The following is a 17,801-nucleotide window of genomic DNA, read 5'->3' on the forward strand; positions in this document are numbered from 1 at the left end:
CTGCTTCTGGCCAAATCCTTGTTTCTACTGCAATACCTAATGATGAAAAATAATGTCATTAGGTAGAGAATGTGTTGGGAATATTTGCAGCAGAAAACGCAGCCCCAGAGGAGAAGTGGGATCTGTGCACTGGCTGGGTAAAGTCACAGGAGGAGCAGGATGACCTGGGGACAGCCCAGGCCTCTTTTGTCAGCCATCCCAGGAGCCTGGGATGGTCCAGCCAGGACCTGACAGCCCATGGTGGCTCAACAAACCTCTCTGGGAGAGGAGCCTGTGCAGCTTTAGAGCAGCTCAAATCCAAGTGTGTGCTGCATTTAGGGATTGCCTAGAGTGCATCAGAACAACACACCACAATACACCTCCCAGGGCCTGCCCTGGGTACCTGCCTGGTTCCTCCAGCCCTGCTTGCTTGCTCAGAGTCAGGAGTGTTCATTTTCTGCAGAAATACCCAGATACCCACTGCAGCCTCCATGAGCAGCCTCCTGGGGCCTATGGGATCCATGGGGTAGCAGAGAGCTGTGCCTGGGCTGGTGTCCACCTGTGCAGGACAGACACAAAGCAAAACAACGTTGTGCAGCTATAGGGAATGCCAGATCCCTCTGTCTGCATCTAAGAAAAGCCAGAGGGATGAGCACAGCTTTGTGTATCCTGCTCAGCTTTCCTGTATAGCTTTCACTGGAGACCTATCAGCTCCTAAAATCTTGGCTATAGCTTACTGAAATACACTTTGCCTTTACTATCACACCTGTCCAAGGGCAGGGAGGGAGGGAGGGAAGGAAGGAAGGAAGGAAGGAAGGAAGGAAGGAAGGAAGGAAGGAAGGAAGGAAGGAAGGAAGGAAGGAAGGAAGGAAGGAAGGAAGGAAGGAAGGAAGGAAGGAAGGAAGGAGAGGAAGGAGAGGAAGGAGAGGAAGGAGAGGAAGGAGAGGAAGGAGAGGAAGGAGAGGAAGGAGAGGAAGGAGAGGAAGGAGAGGAAGGAGAGGAAGGAGAGGAAGGAGAGGAAGGAGAGGAAGGAGAGGAAGGAGAGGAAGGAGAGGAAGGAGAGGAAGGAGAGGAAGGAGAGGAAGGAGAGGAAGGAGAGGAAGGAGAGGAAGGAGAGGAAGGAGAGGAAGGAGAGGAAGGAGAGGAAGGAGAGGAAGGAGAGGAAGGAGAGGAAGGAGAGGAAGGAAAGAGAGGAAGGAGAGGAAGGAGAGGAAGGAGAGGAAGGAGAGGAAGGAAGCTGCAGCACATCCTTTCCATCAGCAGCTGCCACCCAGATGCTCTCAGGAGGAGCCTCTGTCCCTGCAGCCCAGCAGCCCCTGGGGTGATTCCACTCCCAGATCAGCCCAATCCAAAGGTCGGTTCAGGCTCCAAAAGGAGAGCACAGCCCTGGCTGATGGGCAGGTGTGGCACAGCCCGTGGCCCATGGAAGGCACTCTGTATTCCTGCCTCATTCATTGGCACTTCCTTCCAGATAAGATCCTCTCAGTGTCAGCTTGGTGCTGCTCAGAAATGGGCAACAGCAACACCTGGAAGGAAAACTAATTTCAAAAGTGGAAGAATCCGGGATTCCCTGATGTCTTTCTCTGCTGCATGAATAACACACCACACAGCCACAGTGTTTGTAAGTAGACTCTCTGTATTTTTAGCAACTGATCTATGAGATCATTTTGCTATTTTCAGTTGTTTGTGACTTGGGATTTTTCTGCTAGGAACAGAGTGAGTGGGAGGAGCACCCACCCTCAGCTTCCAGTGAGGGCCTGAGCAGACCCTGTGTGCCCAGTAATTAATACTCATTTTCTGAACAGCTTACCTCCTGGAGCATCATCAGTGCAGGGCATCTGCTGCAGTCTGAGAAATGCCCTCTAGAGTTCTACCAGGATGCAGGAGAATGAGCACACAGCCAGGAAAAGTCCAGACAGCCTCCAGTGAGCTGACCAACAGCTTCCATGTAGGCAGGCAGTCTGCCTGTGGGCCTGGCTGGGCTCTCCCAGCCCCATTTACAAGCAAACAGCCTCTTGCTTAAAGCCACAAATACAACTCCTGCATGTGCCCTTTGGTGACTCGGTGGATTCAGCGCTAGGGGTCTCACAGCACATTTCCATGTCCTGCAGGTCCTGCACCATTCCCAGTGTCCACACAGGGTGGCTACAGCACCCATGTCTGCCAGCTGGGCACCATGAGCAGCCTGGCCTCCAAAGGGGCATCTTGAGCATCTCCTGCCCCTGTCCTGCTTCCCTGGGGCACTGCAGTGGGCCTTTAGTGCATTTCTTATCTCAGAGCACAGACTGTGACCCTGAGTGCTGCTGTTCATTCATTGAATAAGGATGCAATAATTAATTGACTGAGAGATAAACCATAGATTTAATTATATGTCAAGACTGCAGGATTCCCTCAATACCACCCACACTGTGCTAAAACTGTTGATTTCTGCACGGATGGCAGAATTTTAACATGTATTAAACAGAGTCATCCTTTTGCCCCAGAGCCAGGCTCAGAGGAGGTGATGCACTGGGGCTGCCTGTACATGGCACAGCCCTGGCAGGGCAGGGGTTGGAATGAGGGGCTGCCAGCCACAGCTCCAGGCCCTCCTCCTGGCACCTTGCTCTCAGTCTTAGCCCCCTGCTCCACCCAGCAATTGTTTCTCATTGTAGATGTGATTTCCTGGTAGCAGCCTGAGTTCTCCCTTTTCTCCCCCATGGGCAAGGTATGGACATGCACCCACCTCTCTCATGGCATAAACAATCTCCCACTGCAACAGGCCTTATAAAAAGCAGCTTATTCTCCTTCCCCAGCAAACCTGAACCACATCAGCCACCCTCCACCAGTCCCTGCAGCAGTGGCCAGCAGCACCACCAGCACCACCATCCCCTCTGCCCAGTGTGGGGACACTCACTCACAGTGTCTGTCTGTCCTCACAGGGACTGCCCCACAGCAGGACGTGTGGACTTGGCTCACACCCCACTCCTGATGACCTTCAGACCTTGGCAGAGCAGCAGGGCTTCCAGCCAGCATGAAACTCTGGCTCTGGAAACACAAGGGCAAACCTGGGGCCAGAAAAGCTGAATTTCACCTTTGCACACCCCCAAGTTCCAGCTCATTTTTGCATGTTGAGAGCTTTGGCAGGACTTCCATGAGTGATGTCTGAACAATGACCCAAAAACCCCTCATGGAGCCACAGGGCAGGGGAGGAGCTCCCAAGCAGCCTCATGGCCACCTCTGGCTTTCAGTGAGAAACAGCTCAGCCTTGGCAGTTTGGTGTTTCCACAGCTCCACGTTCACCAGCTCAGCCACAGGAGTTTTAAGCTCCTTTACTACATTTTTTATAGAGATTATAAGAGTACAAATTGGCACTTTCAGTACCAAAAGGAGGCTGTTTATCTATTTTTGTTTCCTTTTGTGTTAGAAGGGGAGAGTGAAAGAAAATATGAACTTGCTTTCTCCAAGAAAACAAACTGACTTTTGAGTGTTATAAAAGACTTTATACAAGAATTTGGCTGAAGAGGACTGGAATTTCTTCTGTCAAACATATTTTTCCTTAAAAAATGCCAGTTTGCAGGAAGGCTTGGTTTAAGTGAATCTGCCCATTTGATAGCTACTTAGAAAATTTTTGAACTGCTGAAAGGCTCAATTTGTCAGCATAAGCCTTCAATAAAATTTATAAAATTTTATTTATAAAAAGTTTATCTACAGGTAGAATTTTAAAAATTAGAACTTAAAAAGCAGAAAAAAATAAATGCAATTTAAATTAAAATGAACTATTTTTGCATAATTTAAATCCAAAATGTTTAAACTGACCTACTCCAAGACACATTGTGATCATCACAACAGCTTTGAGATGTGCCTTTCTGGGCAGTGGAAAGTTCACTCACCCCCAGGTAAAGCTGCCCTGGAAAGCCTCAGGCAGGTGTAGACCAGGCTGTGAGTGGAAGTTTAATGCCTGTGCTCCAGAGAAAACTGGAACCTTGCTCAATGAAACAGGTGATTCAAGCATCATAAAACATTCATTGCCATAAAAAATAAAAGTGCCTGGAGCTTTTGGAGTAAATCAAGTACAAGCTCAAAGATCATCAGTCAGGGATGGCTTTAATAGATATTTAACTACTTATTGGATCATGCAATTCCTAGTTCCCTTCTAGTAGACATTTTAAACTAATTAACAGGTATCTGTGCGCTGAACTCACACCACAGCCCAGTGTCCTCCTCCTATTCCTGTCCATCTTTCTGACCTCCTCTGACGTTGGGTGAAACTGGTTTCTTTTGAGGACCATCTTTAACCATTTATTTAGTAGATTTGTTTTGACAATCAAACTAGCATTAAAAATGCTGATTTTAAACCAGCCCCAGGGTAACAGCTTCGGGCTGAGCTGCTTTAGATTTCAGACACAAGAAACCAGTGCTGGGCTTGCTGAGGGTACTCAGTGGCAGGATGTATCACACCCAGCTTTGCCTCTTGCCTCTTTTCTCTTAACAGGACTGTAAGGTCTTGTACAGGGAAATTATTTATAACCTCTACTATCATAAAAGAAATTAGGTAGACACCCACATAGGAACACTCTAGTTAGGATCTAGAACTGCATTTTGCCTAAAGAGAGAGCTGGCATCTCCTGGAGTGAAAGATTGCATTTTTCCTCCACAAAGGACAAGAAAATGGGAGGATGTCCTCACCTCTGTGGACAGATGGATAGGTATATCCATCCTGCACCTCTTCAAAGGTGCAAAGCCTTCATGCCCAGCAGTGGGTTCATTGTGAGGCTGGTGCTGCTTCCTGGAGGCTGGGATCTGCTGGAGCAATCCCATGGACACAAGAGCCCATTTGTGTGTTTTGACTTAAGGGTGACACCAGAACGCCTTCATGGCTGTGCTCAGCAGTGTGTTGGAGCAAAGCTGCTGGTAAAACTTGCCACTGTGTGATGGGATTGTGAGCTTTGGGAGAAGCCAGTATCAATCTATCTCAGCATCTTCAGCCTCTGTTACAGGAAGAGCCATCTGATTCTGTGAGCACTTTCCCCACATCCCACTATGGTCCAAGGAAATTTCTTAGCTGGGACACTTCTTGTTGGGAGAGTAGGGGATAATGTGTCTCTCCCTCTATGCTCCCAGGCTGAGCAGCTGCCCCCCAGCTGGCAGGGACACTGCCACCCTCATCCTCACCATGGGGCTCCCTGAAGACAATGTGGCAGCACCAGGGACGGCACAGTGCACAGGACAGTCCGTGCGTCACACACGTCAGTCACCATGCCACTTGTCTACCGGCTGCAGGGTGACTGCTGATCTCGCACTGATTGTAATTCTTTTTAATGAGAGCAGATGGACTTTAAACCTCCAAAGGAGTGATTTCAGGCAGGGGAAGGTCGATGCATGTCTCAGTCTTGCTCAGCAACTTTGTGTGCTCAGGCTAAGATGAATTAGCTGGTGGTGGGTGAGAAATGTGTGGCTGTGCCTCTGCTCCAGGAGACACCCATCCTGCAACTCAGGCAGCCCCTGGCTGCTGTGACCTCCCCCAGCTCTATGGGGATACTGTAGCCATGATATTTTCTGAAAAATCCTTTCCTTAGGGTTTTTTCTCCTGAGAAGCTGAGAGGCCTCAGGAACAAAATGCAAACAATGATTATCTGCTACTGTGGAATGCAACAGGTGCATCTGTGATTGGTCTCATGTGGTTGTTTCTAATTCATGGCCAATCACAGTCAGCTGGCTTGGACTCTCTGTCCAAGACACAAGCCTTTGTTATTCATTCCTTCTTTTTCCATTCTTAGCTAGCCTTCTGATTAAATCCTTTCTTCTATTCTTTTAGTATAGTTTTAATATAATATATATCATAAAATAATAAATCAAGCCTTCTGAAACCTGGAGTCAGACCCTCATCTCTTTCCTCATCCTCAGACCCCTGTGAACACCATCACAACAAACAATTTTTCCATGGCTTGCCTTAGTGGCAGGATGCACACATGTGTTGGGCACGGTCCTAGGGAGGGATTTCATGAGGCTCCCAGTGCTGGCAGGGAGCTACCAGGACAAGAACCCCTGGAAAACAAGCCAGTACAGCTTGGCCACTGACCATCGATCTGGTGAGGCCACTGTGGCATGTATGGGCTTAATGTGTGCGTGCAGGTATGGCTGGGAGGGGTTCAAGAAAAGGACAAGGAGATACCATGTAGACAAAAAGCAACAAATACGATTTTTTTTTTCCCAAGGAGAAACTACTTTTAAAACAAAAATAGGAAGCTCTGGAGGAGCTGGGGTGCTGCAGCTCTGCCATCCTTTGCTTCTGTGAGCAAGGCAGGGATCTGGAAAGCAGCTGCCAAACAAACCCAGGGAGCGAGTCCAAGGCACGTGGCAAGCACAGCTGGCATCATCTCAGCCCCCAGGCTTTGTTGTCCTGGGACTGAAAACCCATAGGGTGGCTGTCCCTGACCCTGCTCTCATATAAATCACTACAAATCAGACACAGAGTGACATTAGTGCCATCTGTACCTCATTCTCAGACTCTCATGTGCCATTTCACAGGGATTCCCTAACTTGGTGCAAGTCTCCTTTTCCACACGTTTTAAAGGAAGTTAATTAACCCGAGCTTGTTAATGTGTAAATCAAGTTGAAATATTTGCTGGTAGAACACAGAGCTCAGGTTGGCACTGACAGCTATAAATGGAGCTAGAGCAAAATGTAACATTTGGAAACAGAACATCTGGGTATGCACATGAGGCTGAGCTGGTTTGATGGGGAGCACTGATTTTGCCCTACAGTCAATTGCTGCCGCAGGACTTCTCAAATACTCCCTGTTCCCACTTTGTTCCAAAGCTGAGAACCACCTGCAGCACTGGGGAAAAGATAGATGAAACAATTGCTCTTTCTGTCTTTTCTGTTCTTGGCAACACGGGAAGAGCAAATTGTGAGGGGAAAAAAAAGAAACAAATCCATATCTGCCAAGATGAGATTTGCTCTTTTGGCCAGTGGGCTGAGCAGAGCTCATAGCATCTTTTTCAGAGGAATCATGACTGCAGTGAAAATTGCAACACGGGTGTCAGGAAATTCAAAGCTTTCCCACATGAAATGACCAGAGGAGATTTTTTTGTCACTGAAGACTATTAGCCTCTTCCCCAAAGACATCACAGGATTTAAAAGTGCAAGCAGATTTTCTCAAGTGACAGGATATAAATCTCTGTCTCAAGGGCAATAGAAATGAAAGTACCTCAAGTGCAATTGGAAAATCTTTCATTGTTTCTTACTGGGTACAACCAAACAAAATTAAATGTCTGTTTTTTTCCTTACTCAGGGCTATGCATCTTGTAGATAAAGGAAAATAAATGTACAACCATCCACCTCTGGCAGCTTGTGTGGTTGATACTCTGCACAGGGGCTGTAGAAAACCAGCTTGCAGAGTGAGGCATTGACTCATCTGTACTGAAATCAGGCCCTATTTTTTCTTTCAGCTAGGGAAGATCCAATATCAACATTGCTGTCATAGCAGTTGCACAGGGAAATAAGTGATTTCCTGTCTGAGCGTGTTCCATCACTCAGCATTTTATTTTTGTGCTGAACCAAAGCCAGGCAAGTCACCCCACCCTGAGCTGGGACTCTTCCCCATCCCCTGCCACTGGAAAGGCACTGGGAAAACATCACAGGGGTAAAGCCTGGCACAAGGAGCTCCCTCAGTACCTGTGCCAAAGCCTTCTCCAGAAGTGTGTAGCCAAGACAGAGGTTTTTTTACTTTTGGAATAGCCTAAGACTATTCTCCCAGCATATACCCCCTTCTCCCAGAGCTGTCAACCTGGTCCTGCTTTTGGCTGGGATAGAGTTCATTTTTTTACTCAGTAGCTGGTACAGTGCTGTGTTTGGGATTTAGTCTGGGAATAATGTTGGTATCACACTGATTTTTCAGCTGTTGCTCAGTAGAGCTGACCCCTAAGTCAAGGACTCTCAGTGTCTCATGCTGTGCCATGAGCAGGTGCACCAGAAACCAGGAGGAGCATGGCCAGGACAGCTGACCCAAATGACAAAGGGACATTCCATGCCACGGGATGCCATGCCCAGTCTGTAAACAGGGGAACTTGGCTGGGAGGAGCCAATCACTGCTCAGGGATGGGAGAGACATTGGTCAGCAGGAGGTGAGAATTGTATTGGGCATCACATGGATTTTCCCTTGGATTGTATTCCTTTCTCTCTACCTCTCTTTTCTGTTACAATTGGTTCTGCTAATATATTTATTATAATTTACTTTATTTCAATTATTAAAGTGTTTTTAACTCACAGGCTCTACTTTTTTAAGATTCTCTTCTTCATCCTAATGAAAGAGTGGGAGGTGAGCAAACGGCCATGTGGGGCTTAATTGCTGCCTGAGGTTAAACCATGACACCTTGGCACATCTTCCAGCCCAAACTTGCTCCAGAACCCAGGAGAGAATGAAACCTTCTGTCTGGCTGTGTAAAGAACGGAGGAAAAAAATCTCAGATACTGTCTGCTCTTATTTTTCTCTTTTCAGCAGTAATAATTCTTATAATAAGACAAAAGGGTTAACCAGCATCCTAAAATCATCCCGCTTGGGTGCAGTGCCTCTGATGTCCGTGAGAGGGCTATGGGCAAGCGCATTGGGGTGTTTCACACTAATACAGAAAAATACAGAAATACAGAAAAACGCTCTGCCAGCTGCTTGCACAATCCATGGGCAGCCCCTGCTCCCCCCAAGCTTTTGCACAATCCCTGCTTTCAGCGAGGTCCCCCTGGGGCAGGAGGCAGAGCTGGGTGCACTGTCACCTCCTCTGCCCAAAGCAAATCCATTTAATGATTCCATGTGTCCAGGGGTTCTGCTCCCACCCTGGCTCCCCACAGGCTTCTGGGCAATTTTTAGCTTTGTCAGAGTGTTTGAGACAAGTGCCAAGGATTGATTTTCTTAATGTGGCAGTTGAAATAAACCTCATTTTTATCACACACAGCTGAAAGGTTCTGTCAGATCCAAAATGATATGTTTTGTGTCTGATCAGGTAAGAATTTATTCTCCATATTAAATAAGGAACATTTCAGAATAAAACGTGCTTCCACAGTGGAAAAACTAGAGCATTTGAACAGAAAACATGTAAAAGTGGAGTCTTGTCTCTAAATAAAAATATTTCATACCTTTTTATTCTCTGTATATATCACACCATTTCCTTAATCCAAAAGATGCTTCCTAAATTAGGTAGAGTTTTTGGTCAACGCCTGAGAGGTTTTGGGTGATTAAGTGATCTATAAGAAGGAAAAGAAAAAGAACAAAAACGGAAAACACAAACCCTAAAACCTTTTCTAGATCAGAGATTTTGTTTCCATTCACTTTTGCAGTCCCCAAGAGAGCTGTTGGCTGTTCTGAGTGCACCTTGAGGGAAATTCAATCCAGCCCTGAGGTCAACATGAATGTCAGCATTACCTAGATGGACAGGTCCTGCTTGAGAGGGGCGTGATCTATGGACTTTGCTGGTTAATTGCAAAGGGCTGAATGTGCCCTTTAGATTGCTCCTTCATCTCATCTGAGACTTTGTACATTATTTTTGGGACATTAAGCACAGCAGGATGAGTCCTCCAGGGAAATTTTGCAGCGTTGCCAGCATTCTGATGGCTGGTCCCCTGGAACTCGGTGTACTGCTATCTCCAGCTTCAGGAGTCATATGATTATGTGAGGATCTCAGCTTTCACAACAATGAAAAGCAGGGGTTTAGTCATTGAGACTGTGGAGAAAAGCTGGCAAATGTGACCTCCAAAAGGTCATGGATCAAAAAACAAATCAAAGGGATCTCAGCTATATCAAGCGCCTGAATTTTAAATGCAGAGCTTAAAAACAGCATCATTTTGAAGACTACTGTTAAATCTTGAATAGTTTTGTGAAGAGGGGGCAAATTGCTTCTTGCTTTTTTTCTCCTTCCCTCCTTGCACTTCTTCCTTCCTTTCTAGGGCTCCATCCTGTGGCTTATGCTCCTTGGCTGCTCAGTCTGGAGCTGCCGGTGGACACCAGTCAGACAGAGTGCGAGCACTGGGAATTTTCCAGGTTTACAAAATGTTTTCCTTGCATCTGCCAAAGCCGACGGCGGCCGTCGCTGAACACGTGCGGCTGGAAAATCACAGGCGGGCTGGCTGCCAGGGGTGCCGGGCTCTTCGGACCGGGGCTCCCGGGTGCTGTGGGTGAGGGGGACGCGGGGCAGGGACCGAGCGGCGCTGCAGGCCCCGGGCGCGGCCCCGGAAGCGCGGCCTGCCCTCGGGAGGGAGCCTGCGCTGGTATTCAAACAGCTTAACTGCGAGTAAAGCGCTCCGAAGGGAATAAACAGTCTCAGCAAATGGCTGGCACTCGGTGAATTCATCACCGGGTGAAAATGTAGAATTTTGGGGTTTTAGAATGGGGGTTCAGGAGGCAAGATGGAGGGATCTGGGTGTGTCCTGTCCTTCCTCCCTCCTGCTTCTTCTTGTCCTCCATCTTCTGCTGCGGTGGTGGCACTTATGGATTGGATTAGAATAGAGAGACTGTCTAACATAGGTGATAGGTATTGGAAAATTATTGTAAATAATGTGAACGTAGTTTTTAGTATAAAAACTAACAATTGCCCCTGAAGGCAGTCAGTGTGCCATGAACCGACCTGCTGCTGAGAGTGACCCCTAGATAAGTGAGAAAGTCTCTTTTCCCAGCCTGGCGCTCAAAGAAGGAGTCAGAGCTCTTAATTTCTCAGTCTCTTATTGTTCCTTATATATAAAATTCTTCCTCCTGTCCTGCCGAGGTTTGCTCAGCAGGACAGTCCAGGCACTCTGCCTGCCCCGGGGCAGTGTTATCTTTTTATACTAAAAACTACAGGTACAATATTTACAATTTCTTTCCAATACCTATCACCTGTGTAAGACAGTGAGCTTCTACTCTAAACCAATCTAAAAGTGCCAACATCACAGCAGAAGATGGAGGCCAAGAAGAAGAAGGAGAAAGGCTGGACATGCCCAGATTCCTCCATCTTGCCCCCTGAACCCCCATTCTAAAAACCCCAAAAAATCTATTTTTCACCTGTGATAAATTCACTGTCATTCTACTTAAACTTTTGTGGCTTGTAATCCTTCATCTAAAGGTTGGTAATTGTTTTTTCCAAGGGCTAAATCAAAGGCACAGGGGTCTTGGGCTCTGTGCCAAGGTCTCTGACCCCCGCAGACAGGGGTTCAAGTCCCCCCAGGGCAGCCAGAGGAATTCCTGGGTTCCCACAGCTTGCTGACATTCAATCACAGTTCAGCAAGGACATTCCCAGCACCCCTTGAATCTTGTGCCAAGCTATTACACCCTCTCACTTGGCGATAGCATTTGCAAAAGGAGGCTAAAAAGGAGGTTACAGAGTAATTGTGTGTCGGAACCCAGGAAATTCCTCTGGCTGCCCTGGAGGACTCGAGACCCTGGCAAGGGGCTCAGAGACCTTGGCACAGAGTTAAAAACACCTGTGCCTTGCATTTTAACCCATGGAAACCATTACCAACTTTATGCAAAGAGTTACAAGCCGCAAGAGTTTGAGTAGAATGATAGTAGAATGAATCACTGGGTGAAAATGTAGAATTTTGGGATTTAGAATGGGGGTCCAAGAGGCAAGATGGAGGAATTTGGGCGTTTCCTGTCCTTCCTCCTGCTTCTTCTTGTCCTCCATCTTCTGCTGTGATGGTGGCACTTATGGATTGGTTTAGAGTAGAGACAGACTGCCTAACATAGGGGATAGGTATTGGAAAATTATTGTAAATAAAGTACAATAGTAGTTTTTAGTATAAAAACTAACAATTGCCCCTGAAGGCAGTCAGTGTGCCACAAACCAACCTGCTGGACAAACCTCAGTGGGTCAGAAAGACAATGTCTTTGATAAGAACGAATAAACAACCTTGGGAACCAGAACCAAGGAATCCTGTCTTCTTCTTCAGTCTCAGGGCTGGGAAAAAGAGACTTTCTAACACCTCAGGGTCATCTCAACACCTCGTCAGTTATGTACCATGAGTGCAAGAAGAAGTGTGGTATGGGAAATTTAAAATTTATATTGCCTGTGTATGCCCACACCGTCTGGCAGTGCTCAAAACTGGGGGAAAGGTACCTAAAAGTAGGGAAGTTTTTGTCCCAGCCTTAAATGAGATGTGACACACATGATTTGGTGATGGAGTCCATTTGCTATTCCATTTTTTATTTTTATAGCAACTTAATGAATTTATAGCAACTTAATGAAAAAAAATCAAATCTATCTTACAGAAGGTTTTGTGAAAACATTTAAGGCCTAAATTCTGCCTTCTATGAACAATATTGATTTTAAACAGGTGCTTGAAGTTCATATCTTAATGCAGATTATGTGCACATATATTTCATGCCAAGCCTATATATATATACCTGTTTGAAAAAGGTCCTAAAAAATCCACAGTGTCTGTTTTGGATGTTAACAGGAGAGCATGGAGAAGGTAGAAGTTTTAGGCAATATGAACAGCCAAGAATTTGGTGTGTGCTCAGTGCAGAAGGGATGAAGGGAGGAAATACAAACGGATTTATGGCTTTGCAGAGCCAGCCCAGCTGGGACAGCCTCTCGGTTTGCTGCCTGGCCCCTCAGAGGTTGTTGCATCTTCATGTTCCCAAACGCTGCCTGGGGTGACAGACTACCACAGGACTGATGAAACCAGCTCCTGGAAAATCCCCGGGAAGCTTGTCAAAGCACAGCTTTTCCAGCACTGAAACACGAGCTGTGGTAGTGCCTGGAACCCCCTCCTGGGTTCGTGTTTGAGTTTCCCGGTCACACAAGGAGGTGGCAGCACTCGGGTGCCTCCCCCAGCACAGCTGGGCACTGCTGACAGGCTGGACTGGCACTACTGCCACACTGCAGTGGCACCAGCAGGTATGTATGACCCCAGAGTAACCACATAATTGAGAAACACAGATCTTCCTGCTCAGCTTTCTGTTCTTCAAGATTTTCTCTGAGCAAAGGGCTCGTTGATGAGCATGATGAATGGCTGGTGAAATGGCTTGTACAGCAGGATGCTTACAATAAAATGGATTTGGAGCATAAAAGGCAGTGTTACTATTCCTGTGCCTGGCTGGCTTCTTACCAGCCTCCTGCTGCCTTCCATCTCCCATCCCAGGAGGATCCCCCAGGACTGATTAGCACGAGAGAGCCCTGTGAGAAACGGAGGCGGTGTGAAGGAGGGAGGTGATGGCGGGAGGGAGAAATCAGGCTTGCAAGCACTGACGCAAGCACTCAAGTGCCTGGAGAGGTGGGAGAGCAATGGGAGTCTCTGCAAGAGGGAATGAGAAGAAAATCCCAGGCAACTCCTCCTTCTATGAGTGTTCCAGCCCTCCCACAAAAATGCTGCTTTGGTATGAGGAAAATTCAAGAGTGGCAAGGGAGCCACCTGCCCTTGGCTGCTGTCAGTCAGCAAATCGGTGAGGGACTCCAGGGCAGGAACTGGCCATGCAGACATGCTGCCAAATAATTCCCAGGCACCTTTCAGGAGTGACAGTGGTCCAGGGGTAGTTACAACCAGCACACAGAGCCACCATGGTTTGGAGACTGGGGCTTTATGAGCAGAAAGTCACAGAACACCATGGCAGCTGGCTCAGAGCTCAGGAGGGCCCCTGGCCACATCTCAGTTACTGCAGCTGAAACATCTTAGGAAATGAAGGTTTTCTGCTGCATTTTCTGTTACGTTTTACTCTGCATTCATACTGGTACATGCTGCATTAAAAAGGTCTAGAAAGTTAAGAAAACTTTTTTGAAAATTTAAAAGTCTTAAAGCAACTCATACATGACTTTTAAATTCTTTCTATAAGGCTCAACTTTTTACAGCCCACGTACTTGAAAATCTGGACTTGTCAGGTCACATAAAGGAGATTTTTTTTTCCTTTTGTTTTCCCTGTGATATTGCTTTCCTAGGATAATTTGCCAACATTGCAATATCCCTTTGCTCAGTTTTCCTGCCAGAGGTCATGCTCCTATTGAACCCTACAGTGTGACAGGCAGGTACCAGTAGTGGCCCAATTTATTCCCTGACTCAGAGCAGCAAGAAAAGGCCAGGATCACTGTGTGCCTGCTTGATTTGTTTCTGCTAAATGTCGGGTGCTGAAGCAGTCTTGAGGAAAGATGTTAAACATGCAGCTGCCAAACTGCAGTGCCAAAAGTGCAGTTTGCTTTTTCTACCTGAACATGATCTTGGCCAAATTCTTGGCTTGCACCAAAAGAGAGCTCACCCTTGCATTTGAAGGACCATGAACTTTTAGACTAAGGATTTATGAACTGAGTAGCATTTGCATTTAATGACATTAAGAAAGGCTTTTTCATTTACATGGGCTGCTTGAGACTTATTTAGTTTCTGTTTCAAATTCTAGAGAATTTAGCCGAATCAGATAATAACTGAATTAACTACAAAGCAACATTTTAATTTTCTTGCATCCTCTGTTTCAGTTTTCACTTTACTTCTCATAGCTGTTTGCATTTTATTTAACCTTTATGTATTTTTGCAATTTATGATCTGAAATATATTATCTACTCAGTGCATTTCATTGCTTTCAATTTCCAAACAGACTCTGTAACAATATCTATTGTGTCTCATTTGGCAGACAAATATTACCTGTTTGACCATCTGCATTCCTGTATAGTTATTCCACCCAACTCCACAGACTTCCTTTCTCACCATTTAGAATAAGAAATACTTGTACTGTTAAACAGATTAATTTTTATTTTGTGGCCTGATGTCCATGACCTGGATTTGAGTTATAAACCTGTCATTTGCCAGGGGTCATTATCCACTGATTGCATAAGCTATTGTTACCAGGATAAATTTCAAATTCATCTGAAAATCACAATTAACCAATTGACCAGCTCTACAAATAAGGCCAGCCAACATCTCCTGTCCCTAAGTTCAGTAAGTTTGCTGCCAGACTGACTTTTGAGTTTTAGCTGCCTTGATTTGTGTTATAATGAGAAATATCTCATTTCAGATTCAAATTACAACATTAGCTCAAGTGTGTTGGCAAGTATTTTAAAGACTCTCATATTCTAAATATGTGCATAGATGATAAAGTAGCAATATCTGAAATAATTACTATTTATATCCTTCCATTGTTTCCTCCAAAAACAGCACTTTAGACTTAGATATTGTTTTCAAAATGATTAAGCTGACTCCTAGAATGTTTTTCCTAAAATGTTTTTGTTTTTTCAAGTCCAATAATGCTTCACAACTATTTCCATCTGGTAGTAATAGTCTTGTTTATTCTGGAACATCTTGGTTTATATTATGCCTCTGTGTAACAAAATCTATTGAAATCATGCAAAACACCACTCTCTCTGCCAAAGTCAATAAAATTACTACTTGTTGAAGAAAACAGTAAACAACAGAACTTCATAATGATGTCATTAGCACATACTTTGTCAACACTTGGAAAATCTGGAAACTTCAAGGAAAATAAAGAAGGAAAAAAAAGTAATGCATTCAGCTCAGCTGTATAATTAATTATACATAAAGTTTGAATGAGGTTTGGTTAAAAATGCAAACAATTTTCTAGCAGCATTTGCTTCACAGCAGCATGGCAGCATTAGGTCAGCAATCAGGGTGGATGCTGTGTTTTATCCATCCATCAAATAAGTGGGCACATTTTAAAGTTTCTGTAGTGCTGAGGGTCAGTGTGCTGCACCAGGCCCTGAGCTGACCCTGAGTGCAGTTCAGGAGCCCAGTTTGATACTTTTGGGAGCTCCAAAGGCATTTTGTCCTGCTTTCTGCTGGGACAGAAAGGGTTTTCTGCTGGGAGCAGAATTCTACTCTTTGTGTTCAGATGTTCCTGGGACGTTCCTTCAAAGCACCTTCTGCTTTGTGCATGCACAAGCTTTTTACACCCATTTGGCACAAAAAACCCCCATATTTATGGGTTTAGTTTTTGTCCTGATCAATTCAAATGCATGACAGTATGACCTTGTGCAGAAAAAAGTGCAGCCATGGGTGGAGCATGTTTATTTAGCTGTCAGTGCCAAACAAGTGAAACATAAAACACCACAAAACCCAGAGGCTGGCTGAAGCATTAGAGGCAGATATTGCCTAAAGTGGCATGGTATGGTCAAAACTTAATTTACTGGGTTAGTTCTCGGAGATTACTGTCAAGAAATGAAGAGAAGGAAAAGAAGGAAATGAAGATTTCTAGATTGATCAAAAAGTATATTAATAGTGGCATACAGAGTTGTCCTTTGCTGTAAGGTACAGACCACGTGCAGTACTAAACACAGTGAGACCAGTGTATATTCAGAGATGCTGCTGGTGATCCACACTGAATTTAAGAGGTCTGGCTGCAGCACAGAATGTTTTCTACCCCCTTTCCACCGTGTGGGAATCAGCATCCCCGGCACTCATGGCTTGCCTTCACCCAGGAAATTCTGTTGTCTTTCAGAGATGACAAACATAAATTGGTAATAATTTATTAAATTAATCAAGGGTTATCCTGAAAATGAGCCATTTCCACGGTGTGCACTGTCTCAAGGCGCCACTAGATGGTAGAACAGGACTCTGCACAGCCCCGCAGCCGCCCCGACAAACCCTTACAACCGGAGAAACCTTTACAAATTCCCAGACAAACTCTTCCAAACCAGACCAACCCTTCCAAACTCCCAAACCCTTCCAAACCAGACCAACCCTTCCAAACTCCCAACCCTTCCAAATTCCCAGACCAACCCTTCCAAATTCCCAGACAAACCCTTCCAAAAAGCAGCCGTATCAATCCTGCCTGAAGATTCACAGCTCTACAGTACAATTTAGAATTGTTATTCCAGCTGCATACATCATATTCTTGGTCCTTTGTAGCTAATTTATGTCTTCTAGAACTCTCTCTTCAGCCACAGTTTTCCCAGGAGTGCTTGGAGAGCAAGGCACACCCCAGCCCACTGCCCAGGGGAGTCCCATGGCACCCAACCAACACCTATGGAGTGATAAACTATGGAAATTAAACCACAGGATTGTGAACTGTGATGCCCAGTGTAAATCACATTGACTGGGAGGCAAGGGCAGCTGTAAGAAACTTCTGCTCAGAATCACCTTCCAGAGGAGCCACTGCCTCTCTGGGCAGGGCTGTGTGCCCTCCTGCCCTTTGGAAATGTGCTCAGAAATGTGGGGAGTAGGGGACACAACCACCCGGCTCTTCTACAGGTATCCAGGAGAATAGCAAGAATTTTCCCACGTGCAGTAGTAGAAAATTTAAATTTAAGGCAGCAAGGATACCAATAATAGTTCAGAAATAACTAAGCTGATATGAGTAAATGAAAAAGAGACAGTGTAAAATTACTAGATTTTTTTTTTAATGGTACAATATCTTGTGAAATCTAACTTGTATTAGCCACAGAACTTAAAACCTGCTTGGATGTGAAAGATGACTGGCACATGGGGTGAAATATGTCTCAAGGACTTTCAGCAAAGATCAAACACATTAAACAGTGATTTCCAAAGTTTTGCAGTAAAGACAGAGGTGTGCTACAGAAGCCAGGGAAAAGGAACAATCTAACTTAATGTTGTTAGAGAGCCAATGAGAAATAAACTGAATAATAAATATACTTACAGGTCTAAAGAGAAAAGATTTAAAGCATCAGAGTGTACAAGCAAATAGAATTATGCATGTACTTGAAAACATACAGGTAACTAAGAAAATGCAGATTATTACATGACAAGGAACTATCTGCAGACAGTTATGTGGCAAGTTTTATTTACTATGGGAGAAAGAAAAGCACTTTCTTCACCTGGTGTTTCCAGCCCTGCTGAATAGACAGTGCTGGGGACAGAGCAGTCCTGGGCAATGGTTCCTCTCCTGACAGATAAGTATTAATTTAATCACCCACTTTGCT

Source organism: Ammospiza caudacuta, chromosome 5 (assembly GCF_027887145.1).
Source record: "Ammospiza caudacuta isolate bAmmCau1 chromosome 5, bAmmCau1.pri, whole genome shotgun sequence".
Taxonomy (NCBI): Eukaryota; Metazoa; Chordata; class Aves; order Passeriformes; family Passerellidae; genus Ammospiza; species Ammospiza caudacuta.